This window comes from Salvelinus alpinus, chromosome 29, assembly GCF_045679555.1.
Source record: "Salvelinus alpinus chromosome 29, SLU_Salpinus.1, whole genome shotgun sequence".
Lineage (NCBI taxonomy): Eukaryota > Metazoa > Chordata > Actinopteri > Salmoniformes > Salmonidae > Salvelinus > Salvelinus alpinus.
Genome location: NC_092114.1, coordinates 46,298,711 through 46,323,929, shown reverse-complemented (window position 1 = coordinate 46,323,929; position 25,219 = coordinate 46,298,711). Strand labels below are relative to the sequence as shown.

The 25,219-nt window shown below is 42.8% G+C and overlaps 1 long non-coding RNA gene across 1 annotated transcript in view; it reads right to left on the bottom strand.

The window, feature by feature from the left end:
• Window positions 1-6,729: 6,729 nt before the first annotated feature.
• The window catches only part of LOC139559089 (uncharacterized), a 59,052-nt gene continuing 40,562 nt past the window's right edge, over window positions 6,730-25,219 (bottom strand). Inside the window, exon 4 of the long non-coding RNA XR_011671685.1 lies at window positions 6,730-6,973. This is a non-coding gene — a long non-coding RNA (uncharacterized lncRNA). The remainder of the gene's footprint in view (window positions 6,974-25,219) is intronic.

Sequence of the window (25,219 nt, the reverse complement as noted above, 5' to 3'; positions counted from 1 at the left end):
AATCGATGACCTACGAGCAAGAATAACCTACCAACGGGACATTTAAAACTGTAATATTTTATGTTTCAACGAGTCGTGGCTGAACGATGACATGAACAACATACAGCTGGCGGGTTTTACACTGTATCGGCAGGATAGAACAGCAGCCTCTGGTAAGACAAGGGGTGGCAGACTATGTATATTTGTAAACAACAGCTGGTGCACGATATCTAAGGAAGTCTCAAGGTTTTGCTCGCCTGAGGTAGAGTATCTCATGATAAGCTGGAGACCACACTATCTACCTAGATAGTTTTCATCTGTATTTTTCGTAGCTGTCTACACACCCCCACAGACCGATGCTGGCACTAAGACTGCACTCAATGAGCTGTATACCGCCATAAGCAAACAGGAAAACGCTCATCCAGATGCGCCACTCCTAGTGGCCGGAGACTTTAATGCAGGGAAACTTAAATCCGTCATACCAAATTTCCATCGGCATGTTAAATGTGCATCCAGAGGGGGAAAAAAATTCTAGACCACCTTTACTCCACACACAGAGACGTGTACAAAGCTCTCCCTCGCCCTCCATTTGGCAAATCTGACCATAATTCTATCCTACTGATTCCTGCTTACAAGCAAAAATTAAAGCAGGAAGCACCAGTGACTCAGTCAATAAAAAAGTGGTCAGATGAAGCAGATGCTAAGCTAAAGGACTGTTTTGCTAGCACAGACTGGAATGTGTTACGAGATTCTTCCAATGGCATTGAGGAGTACACCACATCAGTCACTGGCCTCATCAATAAGTGCATCGATGATGTCGTCCCCACAGTGACTGTACGTACATACCCCAACCAGAAGTCATGGATTACAGGCAACATCCGCACTGAGCTAATGGGTAGAGCTGCCGCTTTCAAGGAGCGGACTGTAACCCGGAAGCTTATAAGAAATCCCGCAATGCCCTCCGACGAACCATCAAACAGGCAAAGCATCAATACAGGACTAAGATCGAATCGTACTACACCGGCTCCGACGCTCGTCGGATGTGGCAGGGCTTGCAAACTATTACAGACTGCAAAGGGAAGCACCTGACGGGCCTCCCCCAGGTGGTAAGAGTAGTTAACAACACATCTGTCACGCTGATCCTCATCACGGGGGCACCTCAGGGGTGGGTGCTCAGTCGCCTCCTGTACTCCTGTACCAACAACGATGAGACAGCCTATGGGGAGGAGGTCAGAGACCTGGCCGTGTGGTGCCAGGACAACAACCTCTCCCTCAACGTGATTAAGACAAAGGAGATGATTGTGGACTACAGGAAAAGGAGGACTGAACACGCGCCCATTCTCATCGACGGGGCTGTAATGGAGCAGGTTGAGAGCTTCAAGTTCCTTGGTGTACACATCACCAAAAAACAAACATGGTCCAAGCACACCAAGGCAGTCGTGAAGAGGCCACGACAAAACGTATTCCCCTTCAGGAGACTGAAAATATTTGGCATGGGTCCTCAGATCCTCAAAAGGTTCTACAGCTGCACCATCAAGAGCATAATGACTGGTTGCATCACTGCCTGGTATGGCAACTGCTTGGCCTCCGACCGCAAGGCACTACAGAGGGTAGTGCGTAAGGCCCAGTACATCACTAGTGCCAAGCTTCCTGCCATCCAGGACCTCAATACCAGGCGGTGTCAGAGAAAGATCCTAAAAATTGTCAAAGACTCCAGCCACCCTAGTCATAGAATGTTCTCTCTGTTACCGCATGGCAAGCGGTACCGGAGCACCAAGTCTAGGTCCAAGAGGCTTCTAAACAGCTTCTACCCACAAGCCATAAGAATCCTGAACATCTAATCAAATGGCTACCCAGACTATTTACACTATTGACTCTGTACCGGTGCCCCCTGCGTAAAGCCTCGCTATTGTTATTTTACTGCTGCTCTTTAATTATTTGTTACTTTTATTTCTTATTCTTATTTATTTTATGTATTTTTTTAAAAACTGCATTGTTGGTTAGGGCTTGTAAGTAAGCAGTTCACTGTAAGGTCTACATCTTTTGTACTCGGCGCATGTGACAAATACAATATGATTTGATTTACTATGGCTATTTGAACATATAGAAAAAATGCATCCCATAACATTTTAACATGGAAATAGCTATCATTCAGCCGACAGTAGCAGTCAATGTAGGCCTACATTCCACGAGACTTGCAGGGCTTGACATTAACCTGTTTATTCATTTGTCCTTCAGACAAGGCGGTGACTGAAAATGTTGTTGTGTTGTTTGATGCAAGAAACCACTTTACAAAATAAAATGCATTATTATTCCCATACCTTTATTACAGAGAATCAAACCAATTATCCTACCCTCTGCTTATTGGCTACTTAGCTTATTCAAGCCTGTCTCAAAATACACTGCCCCTTTAAGAACAAAAAAAAACTATTCACCTGACTCACTTTTCAAAGATGTCTAGAAATGTACACGTTTTGTGCTCTTGTAGGAAGCAGTCACTCCCCTATTGCTGACTACACATGATCTATAACTGGGCTAATAACTCACTAACTAGCAAAGGATATTAACTAAATGTTCTCTCGCTCTGATCTCAAAAGAAGCGCATCTACTCACAACCGCTCATGCCGTTAACAGTCCAAAGTAAATGGCACAGATCCATAAATGGCAATGGTCTATTTGCATATAGGCCTACTGCAGCTCTGATTGGTTACGCCGCACTGGTCTGTGTGTAGAGTATGGGCTGAGTCGTGCGTGTCAATGCAATATAATCCTTCTCCTATGCGTTCTGAATACAACAAAATCTATTGGATGATTAGTTTTGAATAGTTCATTTTGTTTCGGTATGTTGCATTGAAAGTGGCTAATATTGCGTTGATTCGATCACAGTAGCCACAGTAAAAGGAAACATTGATGGTGTTACTTAACAGGGAAAACTGTAGAAAGTTGAGTGAACTTCATTTTCATGCTTCTCTCCATGGGCAGATGCTGTATTTGTTGTGCGCGGCAGTCCGGGGAGATGCGCTGCAAGAGGGAACGTTGGTCATGCCGCTTAGCGTTCTTCTTATTGGATCATATTAGTGGTCAGAGCACAAAGCCGGCCAATAGGGAATGCCCCTCCAGTGGTATCCCATTGGTTGCTCATGGAGTCTAAAAAAACAAATACAATTTAACCAGCACCCCCCTTCTATCTCTGACTCTACTACTACGTTATTGAGGAAAAATGTACTTTATATGCCTGTGATATGTGGTTGTCCCACCTAGCTATCTGAAGATGAATGCACTAACTGTAAGTTATTTTGCAGGGCTCTGGCAGTGCTACTCCTTGCACAAAGGCGGAGGTAGCGGTCCTGCTGCTGGGTTGTTGCCCTCCTACGGCCTCCTCCACGTCTCCTGATGTACTGGCCTGTCTCCTGGTAGCGCCTCCATGCTCTGGACACTACGCTGACAGACACAGCAAACCTTCTTGCCACAGCTCGCATTGATGTGCCATCCTGGATGAGCTGCACTACCTGAGCCACTTGTGTGGGTTGTAGACTCCGTCTCATGCTACCACTAGAGTGAGAGCACCGCCAGCATTCAAAAGTGACCAAAACATCAGCCAGGAAGCATAGGAACTGAGAAGTGGTCTGTGGTCACCACCTGCAGAATCACTCCTTTATTGGGGGTGTCTTGCTAATTGCCTATAATTTCCACCTTTTGTCTATTCCATTTGCACAACAGCATGTGAAATTTATTGTCAATCAGTGTTGCTTCCTAAGTGGACAGTTTGATTTCACAGAAGTGTGATTGACTTGGAGTTACATTGTGTTGTTTAAGTGTTCCCTTTATTTTTTTGAGCAGTGTATTTATATGGCCAATCAACCAATCGCTCCAATCTTAATTCCAACCCTCAGATGTCCATAGACTAACCCATCTTTCCCAGTACACTACCATTTTACTATTTCATTTTGCAATACATCCTTCTATATTACTGTGATGTCTTACAAGGGTCTTAAACCTCTCTATTTGTAGCATTTCTATCGAGATTGCCCTAAATACAAATATTTTTACCTAAAAGTATAATCATATTTCCCATTGATTAATCGTTGTTTTTCAAATCTCCTAACAATACTGTTTGTAGGTCCATCTGAAGACAGACTTTATGATTTATTATAGAACGGGTGGGCCTAATCCTGAATTGGTTAAAACCACATTCCAGCTGTTGTTTATTCCCCAAGTTACCACCGGCTAAATCTATGACCTTAAAATGCCTGTTCCATCTGACTGCGCAATCCACTGTCTCATCAGCCCAGCCAAGAAATGTATAAACTTGATCTCTACTATAAAAAGCATCTAGACATTATCTCACATTTCTTTTAGACTAACATATAGTTTTCTACAGCGGAGATTTGTATAAACCTTGCTGTCTGTCTCTCGGACATTGTTTCAATATTCAAATTCGATCTCCAGCTGTCCCATTGCAATGAATGTGTCCGGAGTCAAGACGAGACAGACAGGCAGGCAGCGTATCTCAGCCAGTCGAAATCATGAATCAGCTGGCATCATTTTTATGGATATATACAAAGAAATGTCAATTGAAAAAAGGTAAAACAAAACGAAGCTAGTTTGCAGTCTTTCCAGTTTCAGTCTGAAGTGATTGTGTTAGCTGTGTTGTTGGCTAGCTCCTCTGAACAACAGTGTCTTGATGAGTGAGCAAATTTTCTATGCCAGGCGAAATCGCACCTCATTCGCACATTGTTATGGATGTATCCAAATTAATGTCACTAGAAAACAGCTTAAACAAATGCAAATGTGGCTACTTCGCTGTTATTCTGGCTGCACTTTTTGATGCGACTGTAAGTTAACCGTAGTTGGCTAGCTAGCAAGCAGAACGTTGCCAGCCAGTATGTCAATGGAACATTTAGAACGAATGACTGGGTCACGTCCATAGATACAGAACAAAAAGACTGAACATTTTTTAAGAAAATATGTCCATCATTATTTGAATATGTTGTATAAAAGTGATAATGCCCTCGAAGCCGGTGTTTGGAGGATATATTGGCACGGTTTGCTCAACTTCGTCTCAGGCCTAACAACACCCGTGCCAGTATATAAGCACGGGCTTCTCTGGCATTATCACATAAACAACAACTCCTGGACCCGACTCCAAAAGTGAGTCACCGAAGGACAATGCCAAAAGAGATTATCTATTGATTCTGTTTCCTCGTGGTAGAGTCCGCACAGAGCTGACTGTTCAATGCCCCATATATTGAGCATTATTTTAGTGGGGAGAATGTTTTTAAAAATAGTTTTTCTCCCCAATTTCATGATATCCAATTGGTAGTTACAGTCTTGTCCCATCGCTGCAACTCCTGTATGGAATCGGGAGAAGCGAAGGTCGAGGGCCAAGCCGCACTGCTTCTTGACACACTGCTCGCCGAACCCGAAGCCACGCGCACCAATGTGTTGTAGGAAACACTGTACAACTGACGGCCGTGTTAGCGTGCATGCGCCCGGTCCGCCACAGGAGTCAATAGAGCGCGATGGGACAAGGACATCACGGCCGGCTAAACCCTTCCCTAACCCGGACGACACTGGGCCAAATGTGTCACATCATGGGTCTCTTGGTCACGGACGGCTGCGACACAGCCCGGGATCTTACCCGGATCTGTAGTGATGCCTCAAGCACTGCAGTGCCTTAGACCGCTGCGCCACTCGGGAGGCCCCGTGGTGAGAATTTTATATAATGGTTACGTTGAAAAGAATGGATTAATGCGTCAATTGTTGTTTTGTATATCAGTTCATAAACCTGATCCCATGGTATTGGGACATCAAAAATCTGTTCCCAACTATCTTGAATTTTATGCAGAATAGTTGTCAAAACTCTTGACCTTAAATGAAACAATTAACAATTTATACTATTCATTTTAAGCCATGCCTGGTTTTTCATTGGAGGCAGAAAAAAACAATTAATTCCTTTCTCTTTTGAGAAATTGTCTCTTTCATTTTTGTCGTAGATTTGTGATGAGTTGGTTATACTCCATACACCTTTGTTAATTGTTTGTGTGACATAATTTTACCGTCCTGATTTACAATGTCATTCATTGAACATGATACCTTCCTTATCCATATTTTCCAAGAAAATTGGCCTTTCCTCTATCTAGTACATTGAACTTTAGCGATATTATTTGCTAATAATACACATATGATTATTCTATTAAATAATTTTGTGAGGGTAACCTACTGGAAATGTAAATGCTAAAAACTTGTTTGATATACTATTATTTCACAATAACACATTTTCTTGTAACACAAGTCGAATTTTAACACATTAAAAATGCCTTCCACCTGTCTTTGCTTTCACAAACATCTTTTTAGTTTCTAAATACATTACAAATGCATTGGACACGGGTTATCAAGTCATTTCACATGCAAAGGAACATGTTACAATTCTGGTAGGGTAACTGATGCTTTTGGTGATGATACTTCCCATGCTTTCTTGCTTGTTCATCTGATGACATCTTCTTGATCCCGATGATATCATTCAACCCCTCTTCTAATAGTTTTGTTGTTGTTGATTCACCCAAACTCTGATGAACATGCATGCAGCCTTGTTCCCAAGGACCTCACCTGTGACCTTTATAAAGTAATCACAGGTTAAGGGTCTCAGGGACAACGAAACACCCTTAGATATGTCTCTAAATAGACTCATGTGAATCTATTTGAGGATTAAAATACAACACAACAACGATAATAGAGTATATATAATATTATCACGTCACAATCAGAGGCATTGGTTGAATGATGGTGGGTGGCGTATAAAGGCTTTCGTTTCAAAATGGCGAACAAAAGTTAATGGGAAACTTACTTATGACGTCCCCTGAAAGTAAGAGTCAATCTGACACTAGTTTGGATACCATACAATTAATTGTGTTGAGTGTGTTGTTGGGTTGGTGGATGGCTCCACCTCATAATGGCTCATCTCTTTAAACTCCAAACTTGCTGGAGATATTACCTGAAAGAGGAAAAGAAGACAGGGGTAAGAAATAATTGGGAGGTATTGATACACAGTACTATTCTTGGGTTTTCATTTGAATCATTCAGGGACATAGGATACGGGACATGAAGATTTTGTTTATGCATTTCATTCCTGTCCATCCAATGTCTATATACCGAACGTCACCCCCTAGTGGTAGACAGACAGACAAACAGTTGAAATAGACTGGCAGGCTAATTGTTTAAACTAACCAGACAATTAGTGTTTGAGGAGCATCTGATGAACATACAGTCACCAGGCTCCACTCAATGTGTGACTGTCCTCATTGAACTCAGTAAGACAAAACCTAAGTGTATGGGCTATTATCATAGCTATCGCTATCATAGTTATCGCCCTCCAGGTTCCCTTGGAGAGTTCATCAATGAGCTTGACGCCCTGATAAGTTCCTTTCCTGAGGATGGCTCACCTCTCACAGTTCTGGGTGACTTTAACCTCCCCACGTCTACCTTTGACTCATTCCTCTCTGCCTCCTTCTTTCCATTCCTCTCCTCTTTTGACCTCACCCTCTCACCTTCCCCCCCTACTCACAAGGCAGGCAATACGCTTGACCTCATCTTTACTAGATGCTGTTCTTCCACTAATCTCATTGCAACTCCCCTCCAAGTCTCCGACCACTACCTTGTATCCTTTTCCCTCTCGCTCTCATCCAACACTTCCCACACTGCCCCTACTCGGATGGTATCGCGCCGTCCCAACCTTCGCTCTCTCTCCCCCGCTACTCTCTCCTCTTCCATCCTATCATCTCTTCCCTCTGCTCAAACCTTCTCCAACCTATCTCCTGATTCTGCCTCCTCAACCCTCCTCTCCTCCCTTTCTGCATCCTTTGACTCTCTATGTCCCCTATCCTCCAGGCCGGCTCGGTCCTCCCCTCCTGCTCCGTGGCTCGACGACTCATTGCGAGCTCACAGAACAGGGCTCCGGGCAGCCGAGCGGAAATGGAGGAAAACTCGCCTCCCTGCGGACCTGGCATCCTTTCACTCCCTCCTCTCTACATTCTCCTCTTCTGTCTCTGCTGCTAAAGCCAATTTCTACCACTCTAAATTCCAAGCATCTGCCTCTAACCCTAGGAAGCTCTTTGCCACCTTCTCCTCCCTCCTGAATCCTCCTCCCCCTCCTCCCCCCTCCTCCCTCTCTGCTGATGACTTCGTCAACCATTTTGAAAAGAAGGTCGACGACATCCGATCCTCGTTTGCTAAGTCAAACGACACAGCTGGTTCTGCTCACACTGCCCTACCCTGTGCTTTGACCTCTTTCTCCCCTCTCTCTCCAGATGAAATCTCGCGTCTTGTGACGGCCGGCCGCCCAACAACCTGCCCGCTTGACCCTATCCCCTCCTCTCTTCTCCAGACCATTTCCGGAGACCTTCTCCCTTACCTCACCTCGCTCATCAACTCATCCTTGACCGCTGGCTACGTCCCTTCCGTCTTCAAGAGAGCGAGAGTTGCACCCCTTCTGAAAAAACCTACACTCGATCCCTCCGATGTCAACAACTACAGACCAGTATCCCTTCTTTATTTTCTCTCCAAAACTCTTGAACGTGCCGTCCTTGGCCAGCTCTCCTGCTATCTCTCTCAGAATGACCTTCTTGATCCAAATCAGTCAGGTTTCAAGACTAGTCATTCAACTGAGACTGCTCTTCTCTGTGTCACGGAGGCGCTCCGCACTGCTAAAGCTAACTCTCTCTCCTCTGCTCTCATCCTTCTAGACCTATCGGCTGCCTTTGATACTGTGAACCATCAGATCCTCCTCTCCACCCTCTCCGAGCTGGGCATCTCCGGCGCGGCCCACGCTTGGATTGCGTCCTACCTGACAGGTCGCTCCTACCAGGTGGCGTGGCGAGAATCTGTCTCCGCACCACGTGCTCTCACCACTGGTGTCCCCCAGGGCTCTGTTCTAGGCCCTCTCCTATTCTCGCTATACACCAAGTCACTTGGCTCTGTCATATCCTCACGTGGTCTCTCCTATCATTGCTATGCAGACGACACACAATTAATCTTCTCCTTTCCCCCCTCTGATAACCAGGTGGTGAATCGCATCTCTGCATGTCTGGCAGACATATCAGTGTGGATGACGGATCACCACCTCAAGCTGAACCTCGGCAAGACGGAGCTGCTCTTCCTCCCGGGGAAGGACTGCCCGTTCCACGATCTCGCCATCACGGTTGACAACTCCATTGTGTCCTCCTCCCAGAGTGCTAAGAACCTTGGCGTGATCCTGGACAACACCCTGTCGTTCTCAACTAACATCAAGGCGGTGACCCGTTCCTGTAGGTTCATGCTCTACAACATTCGCAGAGTACGACCCTGCCTCACGCAGGAAGCGGCGCAGGTCCTAATCCAGGCACTTGTCATCTCCCGTCTGGATTACTGCAACTCGCTGTTGGCTGGGCTCCCTGCCTGTGCCATTAAACCCCTACAACTCATCCAGAACGCCGCAGCCCGTCTGGTGTTCAACTTTCCCAAGTTCTCTCACGTCACCCCGCTCCTCCGCTCTCTCCACTGGCTTCCAGTTGAAGCTCGCATCCGCTACAAGACCATGGTGCTTGCCTACGGAGCTGTGAGGGGAACGGCACCTCCGTACCTTCAGGCTCTGATCAGGCCCTACACCCAAACAAGGGCACTGCGTTCATCCACCTCTGGCCTGCTCGCCTCCCTACCTCTGAGGAAGTACAGTTCCCGCTCAGCCCAGTCAAAACTGTTCGCTGCTCTGGCACCCCAATGGTGGAACAAACTCCCTCACGACGCCAGGTCAGCGGAGTCAATCACCACCTTCCGGAGACACCTGAAACCCCACCTCTTTAAGGAATACCTAGGATAGGATAAAGTAATCCTTCTAACCCCCCCCCCCTTAAAAGAGTTAGATGCACTATTGTAAAGTGGTTGTTCCACTGGATATCATAAGGTGAATGCACCAATTTGTAAGTCGCTCTGGATAAGAGCGTCTGCTAAATGACTTAAATGTAAATGTAAATGTAAATGGCTACACCGCCATGACATACATACTGTGTGTACTTGTATGTCGCACATCAAAAGCCAGCTGTAGCTAGAAATGTTTAAAAAAATCTATGCACTACGTTTGCTGCATGCATGCTAATGACAGATGGTGAAGATGGCCTTCACAAGCAGCAAGAACAAATCTCAGAGCTCATAAAACGAAATACATACATGTGCAAAGGAATACAAATAAACCCAACACAACAAAGGTGCATGGAGCATGTGCTGCGCTGTCTGTGAAATTAGACCCCTCTTTCCTCTTTTCCCCTCTGGTTTCCCCTGTCCCAGTTTTACGAGCTCCTTCTTTCTTGCCAAAGCATAAGAGCACAAGAGGAAGGTGGATGGAGAAAACCAGAGAGCGGGGGAGTATAACAAAAACAAATTGCGGAAAAAAAGAAATCAAAAAGAAACTGAGAGAATAAAAAAAAAAAAAAGAGAATAACGGCGGCTAGCCGAAGAGGTCAGATGGATAGCTTCTCTCTTTTTGTTTGCCGGTTCGCTCAATTATGTCCACTCACCATTTTGGCTCTAGCTGGTACTTACGTGTGTTGCTTACATGAACACACACACATGACTGTGTGCACATACTGTACATACATACACAAGAGCGAGCCACACACACACGCAAACATGCACAGTTACACACACACTTGATTAGTTATTGATCCATTACCCCCCTGAGAAAAAAATGCATTATTCAATCTTTAAAGAAAATAAAGCATAATAAACCCGAAACCTGCTCCATCTTCACTGTCTTCCTTTTTTTCAGGGCTGTAGCCTAAACAGTCAAATTAAAAAGGTGCCCGCTCTACTCCCCCAGCTTTCTCTTTCTTATTTGTCTCTCTCTCCTTCTTCTATCCATCTCCCAGGCTCTGTCCCTACCTCTGTTTGTGGCTGTCTCCCTGTGCTAAGTCAGATCCCTAAATCTCTGGGCGATTAAAGTCCAAGCAGCCAGGGTGTGAGACAGGTACACGAAGACAATCGCATTGATTCCATTACTGCTGCACCTACAGCCATAATTTCCCAACACAATACCACAAACACCAGCCGGCGCCTCCATCTCTGACCCCACTCCCTTGATAAATCTGTGTCACCTACATACATCCCACACACACAAACAACACACACATATGCAAGCCTACAATCCCTCTCTTTCTCTGTCGCCTGCTCTCACTACTCTGTCCCAGGCTCCCCATCTCTGTCTCTCACTCCATTTTCCCTCATCTCCATCTATTTCCTCTTCCTATTCCCCCCTCTCTTTCTGTCTCTCTTTCTTGCTCATACTCTCCCCCTTTTTCAGGCGTGACGTCTCGTCTCGCCCATCTTGGAAGTCTAAGTGTGTGCGCATGTGTGTCTGTAAGTGTGCGCACGCTGCTGTGCTCGTGCATTTGGGAAAGAGAGCAAATGTGTGTGAGAGCTGGAGGGAGGGAGAGTGGAGGACGGAGGCATTGGCGGGAGCAGATAGACACTAATGCCCTGTTTACATCCAGACGTATTTCATTTTGCCGTACGTCATCTTCACAGAGTCTCGCCCCACCACTGAACAGACAGTGGTGTCTGTAGCACAGATAGAACAATGAGACACATATTTCACTGGATGTATAAATGTGAAGCATTCGGTTGGCGTTTCCACTCACTACCAGTGAGAAGAAGCCCACTGGCGGGCAGTGGGAGAAGATGGAACGAGATTTTGGCCGACATTCTGCAAATGTTCTCATCAATTTAACATTTGATCTCAATATAGTTTTCTGCTCCCAAAACTAGAATCTGTTAAGAACAGAGTGGACTAAGTTTTGTAGACTTTACCCTTTGCAAAAGTTGTCAAAAAAAATTATCTGTTGAAAAGGAGTGCAAGGCAAATTGAGTTATTGCACATGCGCACTTCACACTTCAATCTCAAATATAAAATATCGTTTGATTTGTTTAACACTTTTTTGGTTACTACATGATTCCATATGTGTTATTTCATAGTTTTGATGTCTTTATTCTAAAATGTAGAAAATAGTCAAAATAAAGAAAAACGCTGAGTAGGTGTATCCAAACGTATGACTGGTACTGTACATCGATCAACATCTCTACATCTGAACAACACTCAGTACCTCTGCAGCAAATATGTCCCTAAGAATCTACCTCTTATAAATATCTCTTAATATAAATATTTTACAGTTAGAATCCCAACTATAATATGCATACATCTGCCATCTATTCATAGATAATTTCTATTCGGCAGAGGCACATTTATATCTTAACTGCACACATGAACAGGTTCACTGTGAAAGGATTTTCATGTTACGTCATTCACTTGTTCTGCACTAGCACTTTTAACCAACACAAGTTGTATGTGAATATAACACATTCAAGATAATTCCATGTGAGACAATTGGTTATCATATCAAGAATGGCTGACGGAAGAAAGGAATGCCGGAAAGTTGAAAATAATAAAATGCCCCCACAAGCCCATGAATGGCAGGCACACAATTCCAAAATAGCAGACAATAGTTGGCACTAGTGCCATGCTGGGTATATTTCTTCTATTGGAGGAGAGACCAAGGCAGTCTTTCTTTGTCAGCATAAAGAAAAGAGCAGCGGCAGGCACAGATTGCTGATATATGCTCTTTTTCCCTCCTTACTGGAGCACTGCTGCGCAATGCGGATACTGACTGTCTGAGCCACTAGCCAGACACACTGGGGGGACTAAGCCGAGTGGAGGGGGGATGTAAGGAGAGGAGGAAGAGAGAGGGGGAGGCGGTACGTTGGGGGAGCTCACACACGAGCTACCATGCTTTTGGACATTTTTATACGAATGACTGTACATATTGTCAAACTTCCTGCAACCACACAGAACAGCAGACTCTTGTGAAGATGGCAGACTTAAGAGATTACAGTAAAACAATGCTCACAGTCCATTTTATTCAAAGGCAGTGGCCATATAATCCAGTCCGTGTGCCTTTTTTAAATGTAACTTTTATTTAGTTAGGGGAAACCAATTGAGACCAGGGTCTAACTTTCAAATACAACAGTACAAAATTAGCACTCTAACAAAGAAAAAACATTCCAACCACAACAATCTCTTAATTCAATAAAAAAATCCAACTCATTAAACACATCGAATATTAGAGTCTGTAGCGGTTTCAGTGGTTGTGTGGTGGATGGACGGTATGTGCCTGCATGGTTTCTGTGTTTTCTGGCTGCCAGGACCACGGACAGCAATGACAAGTATTCCCCAGAGGCAGGACCAGGGACAGCTCAGGGGAAATTTCCAGACTGCAGCAGAACAGCCACACCTGTCTCCAGTTGTAATTAGAGACTAAACTGCAAAGAGGTGAAACCACTCAGAGCCTCTACTTAACCGCGCCCTGGGTTTTCTGTCTTTGGCTTTCCTTTGACCCCGGCAGGTGAAGGAGGAGGAGGAGGAGGTGGCTATTGGAGAGACTGAGCATACGTTGGAGAAGGAGGTTTACCGGAATAACCTAACTGAAGATTTCAACACGGAGTGAACCCCAAAGGACCTTCCACTGGTGAAGACGTATTTACTTTGTTTGAGTTGTGTATATCAGGAACACTGCGGGTAGCTGATAAAGAATAAACTGTGTTAACCCTTCACGTGAACTGGTGGTGTGTTTGTAAGTGTAAACCTTGCCTTACCAAGAACACGGTTCCATTCTTAAATGGAAGAAGTTTGGAACCACCGAGACTGTTCCTAGAGCTGGCCGCTAGGCCAAACTGAGCAATCAGTGGAGAAGGGCCTTGGTCAGGGTGGAGATAATGGCGTCAGAGGAGATGGCTGCCGTTTTACAGGCTCCTAACCAATTGTGCTATATTGTATATTTTTTCACAATATTTGTTTAACTTATTTTGTACATAATGTTTCTGCCACTGTCTCTTATGACCGAAAAGAGCTTCTAGATCGGTGTCCCTAAACCGGGACAGTTGTTTCTAATGTGACTAGAATGACGTTGTAAGTAACAGCCAACTTTCCAGGACATAGAGATGTCTTATATGGGCAGAAAGCTTAAATTCTGTCCAATTTACAGAAGCTATTACAGTGAAAAAATACCATGCTATTGTTCGAGGAGAGTGCACAGCAATAACTTTTATCACGGCAACTGGTTTGATACATTCACCTCTGAAGGTAAATAATGTACTTACATTCTGTAATCTTGCTCTGATTTGTCATCCTGAGGGTCCCAGAGATAAAATGTAGTATAGTTTTGTTTGTTAAAATTTATTTTTACATTCCAATGTAGGAACTCATTTCTAACAAGTCAGACGCAAAGGATTTACTCCAGATACCAGGCCAGGTGCCTTGTTAGAATTCGTCGGCGAGTGGGTAACCGTCCGTCCTATTGGCCAACGTGCAATCATTGGAGGTTTTGCTTGCCTGAGGTAGAATATCTCATGATAAGCTGTAGACCACACTATTTACCAAGAGAGTTGATCTATATTTTTTGTAGCTGTTTATTTACCACCACACTCAACGAGCTGTATAAAGCCATAAGCAAACAAGAAAATGCTCATCCAGAGGTGGAGCTCCTAGTGGCCGGGGACTTTAAGGCAGGAATACTTAAATCCGTTTTACCTAATTTCTACCAGCATGTGCAACCAGAGGGGAAAAAACTCTAGACCACTTTCACTCCACACAGAGACGTGTACAAAGCTCTCTCACCCTCCATTTGGTAAATCTGACCATAATTCTATCCTCCCGCTTACATGCAAAAACTAAAGCAGGAAGTACCAGTGACTCGCTCAATACGGAAGGGGTCAGATGACGCAGATGCTGACCTACAGGACTGTTTTGCTAGCACAGACTGGAATATGTTCTGGAACTCATCTGATGGCATTGAGTATACCACATCAGTCACCGGCTTCATCAATAAGTGCATCGATGACGTGGTCCCCACACGTATATACACCAACCAGAAGCCATGGATTACAGGCAACATCCGCACTGAGCTAAAGAGTAGAGATGCCGCTTTCAAAGAGCGGGACTCTAATCCGGACGTTTATAAGAAATGCCCTCAGACGAACCATCAAACAGGCAAAGCATCAGGACTGAGATTGTATCCTACAATACCGGCTCCGACGCTCGTCGAGGGTGCGTGCTTAAGCCCTTCTGTACTCCCTGTTCACCCCCTGACTGAATGGCCTAGCACGACTCTAACACCAACATTAAGTTTGCAGATGACACAACGGTGGTAGGCCTGATCACCGACAACGATGAGACAGCCTATAGGGAGAAGGTCAGAGACCTGGCAGTGTGGTGCCAGGACAACAACCTCTCGCTCAACGTGATCAAGACAAAGGAGATGATAGTGGACAACAGGAAAAGGACGGCCGAGCACGCCCACATTCTCATCGACGGGGCTGTAGTGGAGCAGGTTGAGAGTTTCAAGTTCCTTGGTGTTCACACCACAAACAAACTAGAATGGTCCAAACACACCAAGACAGTCATGAAGAGGGCACGGCAACGCCTATTCCCCCTCAGGAGACTGAAAAGATTTGGCATGGGTCCTCGGATCCTCAAAATGTTCTACAGCTGCACCATCGAGAGCATCCTGACTGGTTGCATCACCGCCTGGTATGGCAGCGGCTCGGCCTCCAAAGGGTAGTGCGTACGGCCCAGTACATCACTGGGGCCAAGCTTTCAGCCATTCAGGACCTCTATACCAGGCGGTGCAGGAGGAAGGCCCAAAAAATAAAATGTTTTAAATGTCTATTTCAATCTAATTGACATTGTGGTTACATTAGGGTATTTGTCTATTAAAAAATGGTCATGTTGGGATTAAATTCTAATTTCCAAAGTCTAAATAATGTGCCTTAATTACATTGTAGTTCCTGTCTCTTTGAGTGAACTCTGATGGCCCTTATTCAAACACACCTAGGTTGCGTCGCTATGGGCACTGTTCAAAAGTAGTGCACTATTTAGGGATAGGCTGACATTTGGAACACAGTCCTATTTCCCATTACTTACTCAGTGATATTACACATTATTCATTATAAATTGACAGAACAATGTCCGTGCCAATGCTGCATATTTAATTAGCATAATACACAAATCCCCATAAAAATCTCTGTTTAAGCTAGAGATATCTGAAATACTGTATATCTCTAGGAATATAAGCTGCGTGGGCTGCGTCTCAAACAACCGAATCCGCCGATGTCGGCCTTCCGCATCTTAAAACAACCCCCCCCCCCTTAGAGCAATAGAGCATTATAGCGTAGACCTGACACTTTCTAAATGCCCCACTCTGTCTAAGAACTGTCATGGGGTCTTTAGTCAACTGTTCATACTTACCACAAGGGAGTTGAGAGAAGGGGTCCATCTCTGACTGATGTATTGGTGACACCGCAGGGAAAGCTAGAAGGTTGTACAGTTATCTCCGGACTGTTTATTATGCGAAACCATACAACCAACTACCTCACACTGCAGAGCACTCTTAGAGCAGGGTAAATCACTGGAGTCTCCTGACAGAATGATTGCTTGTCTGTCTTTAATGGCCTATCTGTTTCTCTGACTATGTCTCTGAGTATTTTCACTCTAAATACAGGAAAAAGTACTCAAAAATCATCCTTGAGTAAAAGTAAAGATACCTTAATAGAAAATGACTCAAGTAAAAGTCACCCAGTAAGTTTTAAATATACTTAAGTATCAAAAGAAAATGGAATTGCTCAAATGTACTTAAGTATCAAAAGTAAAAGTATTAATAATTTCAAATTCCTTATTATGCAAACCAGACAGCACAATTTTTTTTTTTTTTTTTTTTTTACAGATAGCCAGGGACTCACTACAACACTAACATTTAATTTACAAACAAAGCATTTGTGTTTAGCGAGTCCGCCAGATCAGAGGCAGTAGGGATGAACGGGGATGTTCTCTTGATAAGTGCGTGAATTGGACCATTTTCCTGTCAAAATGTAACAAGTATTTTTGGGTGTCAGGGAAAACGTATGGAGTAAAAAGTACATTATATTCTTTAGGAATGTAGTAAAAGTAGAAGTTGTCAAAAATATAAATAGTAAAGTACAGATACCCCCAAAAACAACTTAACTTCTCTGGGATATGTGGGACGCTAACGTCCCACTTGGCCAAAAGCCAGTAAAAATGCAGAGTGCCAAATTCAAATAAATTACTATAAAAATCTAACTTTCATGAAATCACACATGAAAGACACCAAATTAAAGCTACACTTGTTGTGAATCCAGCCAACATGTCTGATTTCAAAAGGGATTTACGGCGAAAGCACACCTTGCGATTATGTTAGGTCAGTACATAGCCACAGAACAAAACAGCCATTTTTCCAGCCAAAGAGAGGAGTAACAAAAAGCAGAAATAGAGATAAAATGAATCACTAACCTTTGATGATCTTCATCAGATGACACTCATAGGACTTCATGTTACACAATACATGTATGTTTTGTTCGGTAAAGTTCATATTTATATCCAAAAATCTGAGTTTAGGTGGGACGCTACTGTCTCACTTGGCCAAAAGCCAGAGAAAATGCAGAGCGCCAAATTCAAATAAATTACTATAAAAATCAAACTTTCATTAAATCACACATGAAAGATACCAAATTAAAGCTACACTGGTTGTGAATCCAGCCAACATGTCAGAATTCAAATAGGCTTTTCGGTGAAAGCAAATGATGCTATTATCTGAGTTAGCACCATAGTAAACAAAGAGAGAGAAGCATATTTCAACCCTGCAGGCGCGACACAAAACGCAGAAATAAAAATATAATTCATGCCTTACCTTTGACGAGCTTCTGTTGTTGGCACTCCAATATGTCCCATAAACATCACAAATGGTCCTTTTGTTCGATTAATTCCGTCGATATATATCCAAAATGTCCATTTATTTGGCGCGTTTGATCCAGAAAACACCGGTTCCAACTTGTGAAACGTGACTACAAAATATCTCAAAAGTTACCTGTAAACTTTGCCAAAACATTTCAAACTACTTTTGTAATACAACTTTAGGTATTTTTTTTACGTAAATAATCGATACAATTGAAGACGGGATGATCTGTGTTCAATACAAGATGATCTGTGTTCAATACAAGATTAAAACAAACTGTAGCTAGCTTTCTGGTCACGCGCCACTAACTAACAGGACACTTCCAGTGACCCTCGTTCAAGATGGCCGTACTTCTTCACTACACAAAGGAAAAAACCTCAGCCAATTTCTAAAGACTGTTGACATCCAGTGGAAGTGGTAGGAACTGCAAGAAGGTCAATTAGAAATCTGTATTCCCAATGAAAACACATTGAAAAGAGAGTGACCTCAAAATCAAAATTCGGAATGGTTTGTCCTCGGGGTTTCGCCTGCTAAATAAGTTCTGTTATACTCACAGACATGATTCAAACAGTTTTAGAAACTTCAGAGTGTTTTCTATCCAAATCTACTAATAATATGCATATCTTATCTTCTGGGGATCAATTTGGGTATGCTTTTCATCCAAACGTGAAAATGCTGCCCCCTATCCTAGAGAAGTTAAGTAGTACTTTAAAGTATTTTAATTCAGTACTTTACACCACTGAATACAGTATGTCTTTCACCTGATTGATCATCCAATTCAATACTTGTTCAAAAGTCAGCCTGAATAAAATGTTTATTTTTGTATTTTCTAAACAGGTTTGTTAACTTATATCCTAACATTGTACAGGGTAGCATGATAGAACTTACAGACTCAAAGTGATCAACAATGCGTTTGGGTTAAGCAATGTATCCACCCAATGCATTTCTGTGGTATTGTCTCCCTCTTGTGGTAAATTATTGAACCTTCAAGATATCCCCTCTCCCTCACTCACTCATGGTAATACCTTGGCTGAGTCCCAAATGGCACTTTATTGCCTTTATAGCACACTACTTTTGACCAGATATGGCACTATTTATGGCCCTTTAGGGAATAGGGTCCCATTTGGTACGCAACCCTTCACTGTCTCACAGCCAGGCACTCTACCTACAGTCTGTCTGACCTACATAAACAATAATGTGGTGCATCTGAAATCTTCACCCCCTTGAATACTGAGAAAACTTCATTATTCTGAAGCAGCCTAGAAAGACTGGGTTCAGTCTCATCATTTTTCTCTCACTTTCTCTTTCCTCAACCACAAAAAGTACATTGGAATGTAAGTATTGTCGCTCTTTGTGAATTGTTAATCATCACTTTACTCAGGCAAAAAGGTCTGTATTCACTAGAATATCAATTGATGGAAATAAGAGTGTGATAAAAGAACATCCAATATAGTGTGTAGTGATTTGGAAATTACGTTATATGATTTGGAAATGATTATGGTAGATACAGTACCTACTTTTAGCACACTTTCAATCACCACAACATGAAGAATTATTGTATCAGTGGAAATTATGTCTTAATAATCACTTGTAAATAATCACATGGGAGCACCTAAAACAGGGAATACATCATATATATACTATACTAATATGTACTAATATATTATATTCCCTTATCTCAATCCTTTCAATGATGCAGCACTTGCCCTGATGGTAGATCCTGTATTTATCCGGGTTGTCTTTTAATTCCTAAAGTATGAGTAATCATGGGTTACAGATACAGAACTACACCTCAATGTTGATGACATTTATGAGCGCCATTAATCAATCTATCTCACTGCACAACATTCAGTGCCTTCGTAAAGTATTTTTTCCGCATTTTGTTACGTTACATGTAAGGGATTACAAAAAGACAGTAAATGTAATCTGTTACGTTACCAGAATAATATTGTAATCAGATTACAGATACTTTTGAAAAACTAGATTACTTTGAGGATTACTTTTAAATTCAGAAAGGATGTTTGCAGAAAAAAAATCTTTGACACTTCTCTGTTTCCTCAATGACATTCAAATCAGCATTGAAAAAAGGTGCAAGTTTAAGTTTGTTCCACCTGAGCGTGTCTGACCACAAGTCAGAGACCACTATGATGGATCGTGGGAAAAGAGCAGGAATAGGCTTTTGTAGGCTACAGTGCAAGCTATGTCGTCCAATAGTGCGACTGCTGTCGGCATCCAAAGATTATCCAACTTGAATAAACGCTTGGAGGTAAAGATGAGAGCAGTGGTGTAGTCTACGGCGATGATGTGAATCACACTGCTGCTCTTTCATTTAGCTATTCGGGCCTAACGGATTGTGGTTGTTGACGATGGCTGTTCAGCAATCCAAATGTGTATTTTCAACCCAATAATGGTTGAATTCAAGAAGTTTAAGCTGCCTATCAATCATTGGTTTTGAAACCAGTGGACAGCCAGGGAAAAATGCGCTCTTGCAACAGCTGCATAGTGTGGATCCCAGCCTATGGATCCCAATATATAATTTAATCATTAGTATATGTAGTAGAAAGCGATGGGTTAGAAGAAGCCTACACAACCAACCCATAAAGTAAAATCTAACATTGATTTATCCTGCAATAAATGTCGTTCAATTGATGAAATACATTTTTGTCTTCTTCTAATGCCTCTTAAGGGGAAAGTAATCTAAAGTAACTGAATGTAATCAGATTATGTTACTGAGTACCAAAAGTAATCCAAAACGTTACATTACTGATTACAATTTTGTATAGGTAACTAGTAACTGTTACTGATTACATTCAGAAAGTAACCTACCCAACCCTGGTTACAGCCTTATTCTAAAATGGATTAAATAAAAACAATTCCTTAGCAATCTACACACAATACCCCATAATGACAAAGCGAAAACTGTTTTTTAGAAATTTGTGCAAATGTATTTAAAAAAAATCTAAAACAGAAAACCTTATTTAAATAGGTATTTTTTGCAAATGTATATATATATACGGTTGAAGTTGGAAGTTTACACAGACCCTTTGCTATGCGAATCGAAAATGAGCTCAGGTGTATGCTGTTTCCATTGAGCATTCTTGAGATGTTTCTACATGACAAAGCAAAAACAAGTTTAGAATTTTTTGCAAATGTATATATATATACGGTTGAAGTCGGAAGTTTACATAGACCCTTTGCTATGCGAATCGAAAATGAGCTCAGGTGTATGCTGTTTCCATTGAGCATTCTTGAGATGTTTCTACATGACAAAGCAAAAACAAGTTTAGAATTTTTTGCAAATGTATATATATATACGGTTGAAGTCGGAAGTTTACATAGATTTAGGTTAGAGTCATTAAAACTTGTTTTTCAAGTCGGTTAGGACATCTACTTTGTGCATGACACAAGTCATTTTTCCAAGAATTGGTTACAGACCGATTATTTCACTTATAATTCACTGTGTCACAATTCCAGTGGGTCAGAAGTTTACATACATTAAGTTGACAGTGCCTTTAAACAGCTTGGAAAATTCCAGAAAATGTCATGGCTTTAGAAGCTTCTGATAGGCTAAATGACTTAATTTGAGTCAATTGGTACTTGTGGATGTATTTCAAGGCCTACCTTCAAGCTCAGTGCCTCTTTGCTTGACATCATGGGAAAATCAAAAGAAATCAGCCAAGACCTCAGAAAACAAATTGTAGACCTCCACAAGTCTGGTTCATCCTTGGGAGCAAATCCCAAATGCCTGAAGGTACCACGTTCATCCGTACAAACAATACTACACAAGTATAAACACCATGGGACAACGCAGCCGTCATACCGCTCAGGAAGGAGACGCGTTCTGTCTCCTAGAGATGAACGTACTTTGGTGCGAAAAGTGCAAATCAATCCCAGAACAACAGGAATGGACCTTGTAAAGACGCTGGAGGAAAGAGGTACAAAAGTATCTATATCCACAGCAAAACAAGTTCAATATCGACTTAACCTGAAAGGCCGCTCAGCAAGGTAGAAGCCACTGCTCCAAAACCGCCATAAAAAAGCCTGACTACGGTTTGCAACTGCACATGGGGACAAAGATCGTACTTTTTGGAGGAATGGCCTCTGGTCTGATGAAACAAAAATAGAACTGTTTGGCCATAATGGCTATCGTTATGTTTGGAAAAAAGGGGGAGGCTTGCAAGCCAAAGAACACCATCCCAACCGTGAAGCACGGGGGTGGCAGCATCATGTTGTGGGGGTGCTTTGCTGCAGGAGGGACTGGTGCACTTCACAAAATAGATGGCATCATGATTAGGGAAAATGATGTGGATATATTGAAGCAATATCTCAAGACATCAGTCAGGAAGTTAAAGCTTGGTCGCAAATGGGTCTTCCAAATGGACAATGACCCCAAGCATACTTCCAAAGTTGTGGCAAAATGGCTTAACGACAGCAAAGTCAAGGTATTGGAGTGGCCATCACAAAGCCCTGACCTCAATCCCATAGAAAATTTGTGGGCAGAACTGAAAAAGACAGAAGAAAAAAAATAGACAGAAGCTTCTAAAGTCATGACATAATTTTCAGGAATTTTCAAAATCTTCCAAAATATATATATATAAAAATATAAAATATAACATTTACATAAGTATTCAAACCCTTTACTCAGAAGCATCTTTGGCAGTGATTACACCCTTGAGTCTTCTTGGGTATGACGCTACAAGCTTGGCACACCTATATTTTGGAAAATGTTCACCCATTCTTCTCTGCAGATCATCTCAAGCTCTGCCAGATTGGATGGGGAGTGTCACTGTACATGTATTTTCAGGTCTCTCGAGCTGTTTGATCAGGTTTAAGTCCGGGCTCTGACCGGGCCACTCAAGGACATTCAGAGATTTGTCCCGAAGCCACTCCTGCGTTGTGCTTAGGGTCGTTGCCCTGTTGGAAGGTGAACCTTCGCCCCAGTCTGAAGTCCTGAGCACTCTGGAGCAGGTTTTCATCAAGGATCTCTCTGGACTTTGCTCCGTTCATCTTTCCCTTGATCCTGACTAGTCTCCCAGTCCCTGCCACTGAAAAACATCCCCAGAGCATGATGCTGCAACCACAATGCTTTACAGTAGGGATGGTGCCAGGTTTCCTCCAGACGTGACGCTTGGCATTCAGGCCAAAGAGTTCAATCTTGGTTTCATCAGACCAGAGAATCTTGTTTCTCATGGTCTGAGAGTCTTTAGGTGCCTTTTGGCAAACTCCAAGCGGGCTGTCATGTGCCTTTTACTGAGGAGCAGCTTCTGTTTGGCCACTCCACCATAAAGGCCTGATTGGTGGAGTGCTGCAGAGATGGTTGTCCTTCTGGAAGGTTCTCCCATCCCCACAGAGGAACTCTGGAGCCCTGTCAGAGTGACCACTGGGTTCTTGGTCTCCTGGAGGCCACTCTGTTCTTGGGGACCTTCAATGCTGCAGAAATGTTTTGGTACCCTTTCCCAGACCTGTGCCTTACAAGAGTGTACAAGGCAAAGGGTGGCTATTTTGAAGAATCTCAAATCTCAAATCTATTTTATATTTGTTGAACACTTTTTTGGTTACTACATGAATCCATGTGTTATTTCATAGTTTTGATGTCTTCACTCTTATTCTACAATGTAGAAAACAGTAAAAAAAAAAAAAATTGAAAAAACACCTTGAATGAAAAGGTGTGTCCAAACTTTTGACTGGTTATGTATATCAGGTGGGAAAGACCAACTATTATTTCCCTCAATAGATTTAGTGCGAATTTCAAACAGTATGCTACTATGAAAAGTGTGAGCAGTGGAGACATGACAGATCGTAAACATTTTTTTATTTTTTTTTACTCATGTTGAATGGCATCCAACTGCAAACCCCATTTGCCACTTCTCTCTCGCTTTCTTTCTCCTTCGCTCTACCACACACTCAAAGCCCACCCTCATGTCTACCCTTCATTCACTTTCATTGGCCGGCTTAAGTGCCTCTTGTTAGTCCATTTCTGTCTGAGAAATCAATTCAACTCTTTCTTTTTCGGGACAATCTCTCTTTTCATACAGGTCTCCCATTTTCATCCCCTTGATTCCACTCCTCCCCTTTCAATCTCTCCCACTGTCTAATTCGCAGTCGAATCACGCGTGTATGCGGCATGGTTGTGCCAATGCCAGCTCTCTGCCCGTCTGTTTGTGTGCCAACATAAGCCTGACGGAAAGCCCTCATGTTGGATGGCAGAGTCTATGAACCCCAGTTGGTTTGGGGTCAGGTAAAGCTGGTAGTAGGTAAGTAGGTTACCATTCAAACAACTTGATTGACCCAAAAATCACTGAGACGGTCGGAGGCTCGGAGCATAGAGCTCCACTGTCAAGAAAAAAAGTGATGAAGAATATTTAGATATAAAAAAATGATTTAGAAATTCCTCAGTATATTCAGGAAGTGACAATACATGCACTTATCAAGCTGTCTGGGAATCTGTGACTTTACACCAAACTCCAGAGTTGGGCTTGTTAAGGTGAGAGAGGGAAGCACATCCATCGACAAAAGACAAATTCGGTAGTGCACAGTTGACTGATAGATGGTCACACTTTCCAGCTGTTTTACAGTGGGTGGCTCCCTCCCAGTCCATCTCTATAACTGGCCGTGTCTACGTCCCAAATGGCACCTTATTTCCTACTGTATATAGGGCACTACTTTTGACCAGGTCCCATTGTAGTGCACTATGCAGGGAATAGTGTGCCATTTGGGACACAGGGGTGTCCCACTGGATATTCACTGAAGATAGAAGGACATTAGCCCATTGCTGACTGCCGGTAGTTAAAAAATGTTTTATACATTAAGGATATAAGGAAAAAAAGGAGAAACAAAAGTAACAAAATCTTGTTTGTTGAAAGAATAAGCTTAACATCTGTTTCTGTAGTCAAACGTTGAGAGATTGACAAAGCCTTAAATTAGATGCAGCTTTTAGGAATGAAGAGAATAGACTTGAACTTAACAGGGAAAGAACGCAAAAACAAAAGCTTTTACATTGATATGCTTCTGACTAGACTGACTGGAGAGAGACACTAGATCGATATGACGGCTGCACTGGTATCAAATGTGCCTGTCTGTCACCGTCTTCACAGACATCTTTGCCAGTTACTGATATTATTTTCTCTGGATACAAAGCTAAAAATAATGAGCTCAGGTGATAGATACACCTTTGACACACTTCAAAAGTGAAACGTCTTAAGACTGTCTCCTCTGTGATTTGAGTGACAGACGGCTAAGCTACTGTGTGTGGCTCGATCTCCCACTATTACCATTGTCATTGTCTCCTCCCCTAACTGGAAAACCGGATTAAATTGGACGGCAAGTCGACGTGACAGGCATTACATCACCAGAGCTGAGGCAGGTAGGAGTATAAACTGTGTATACTGTGTGGATATGTGGTAATTCTTTTTCCC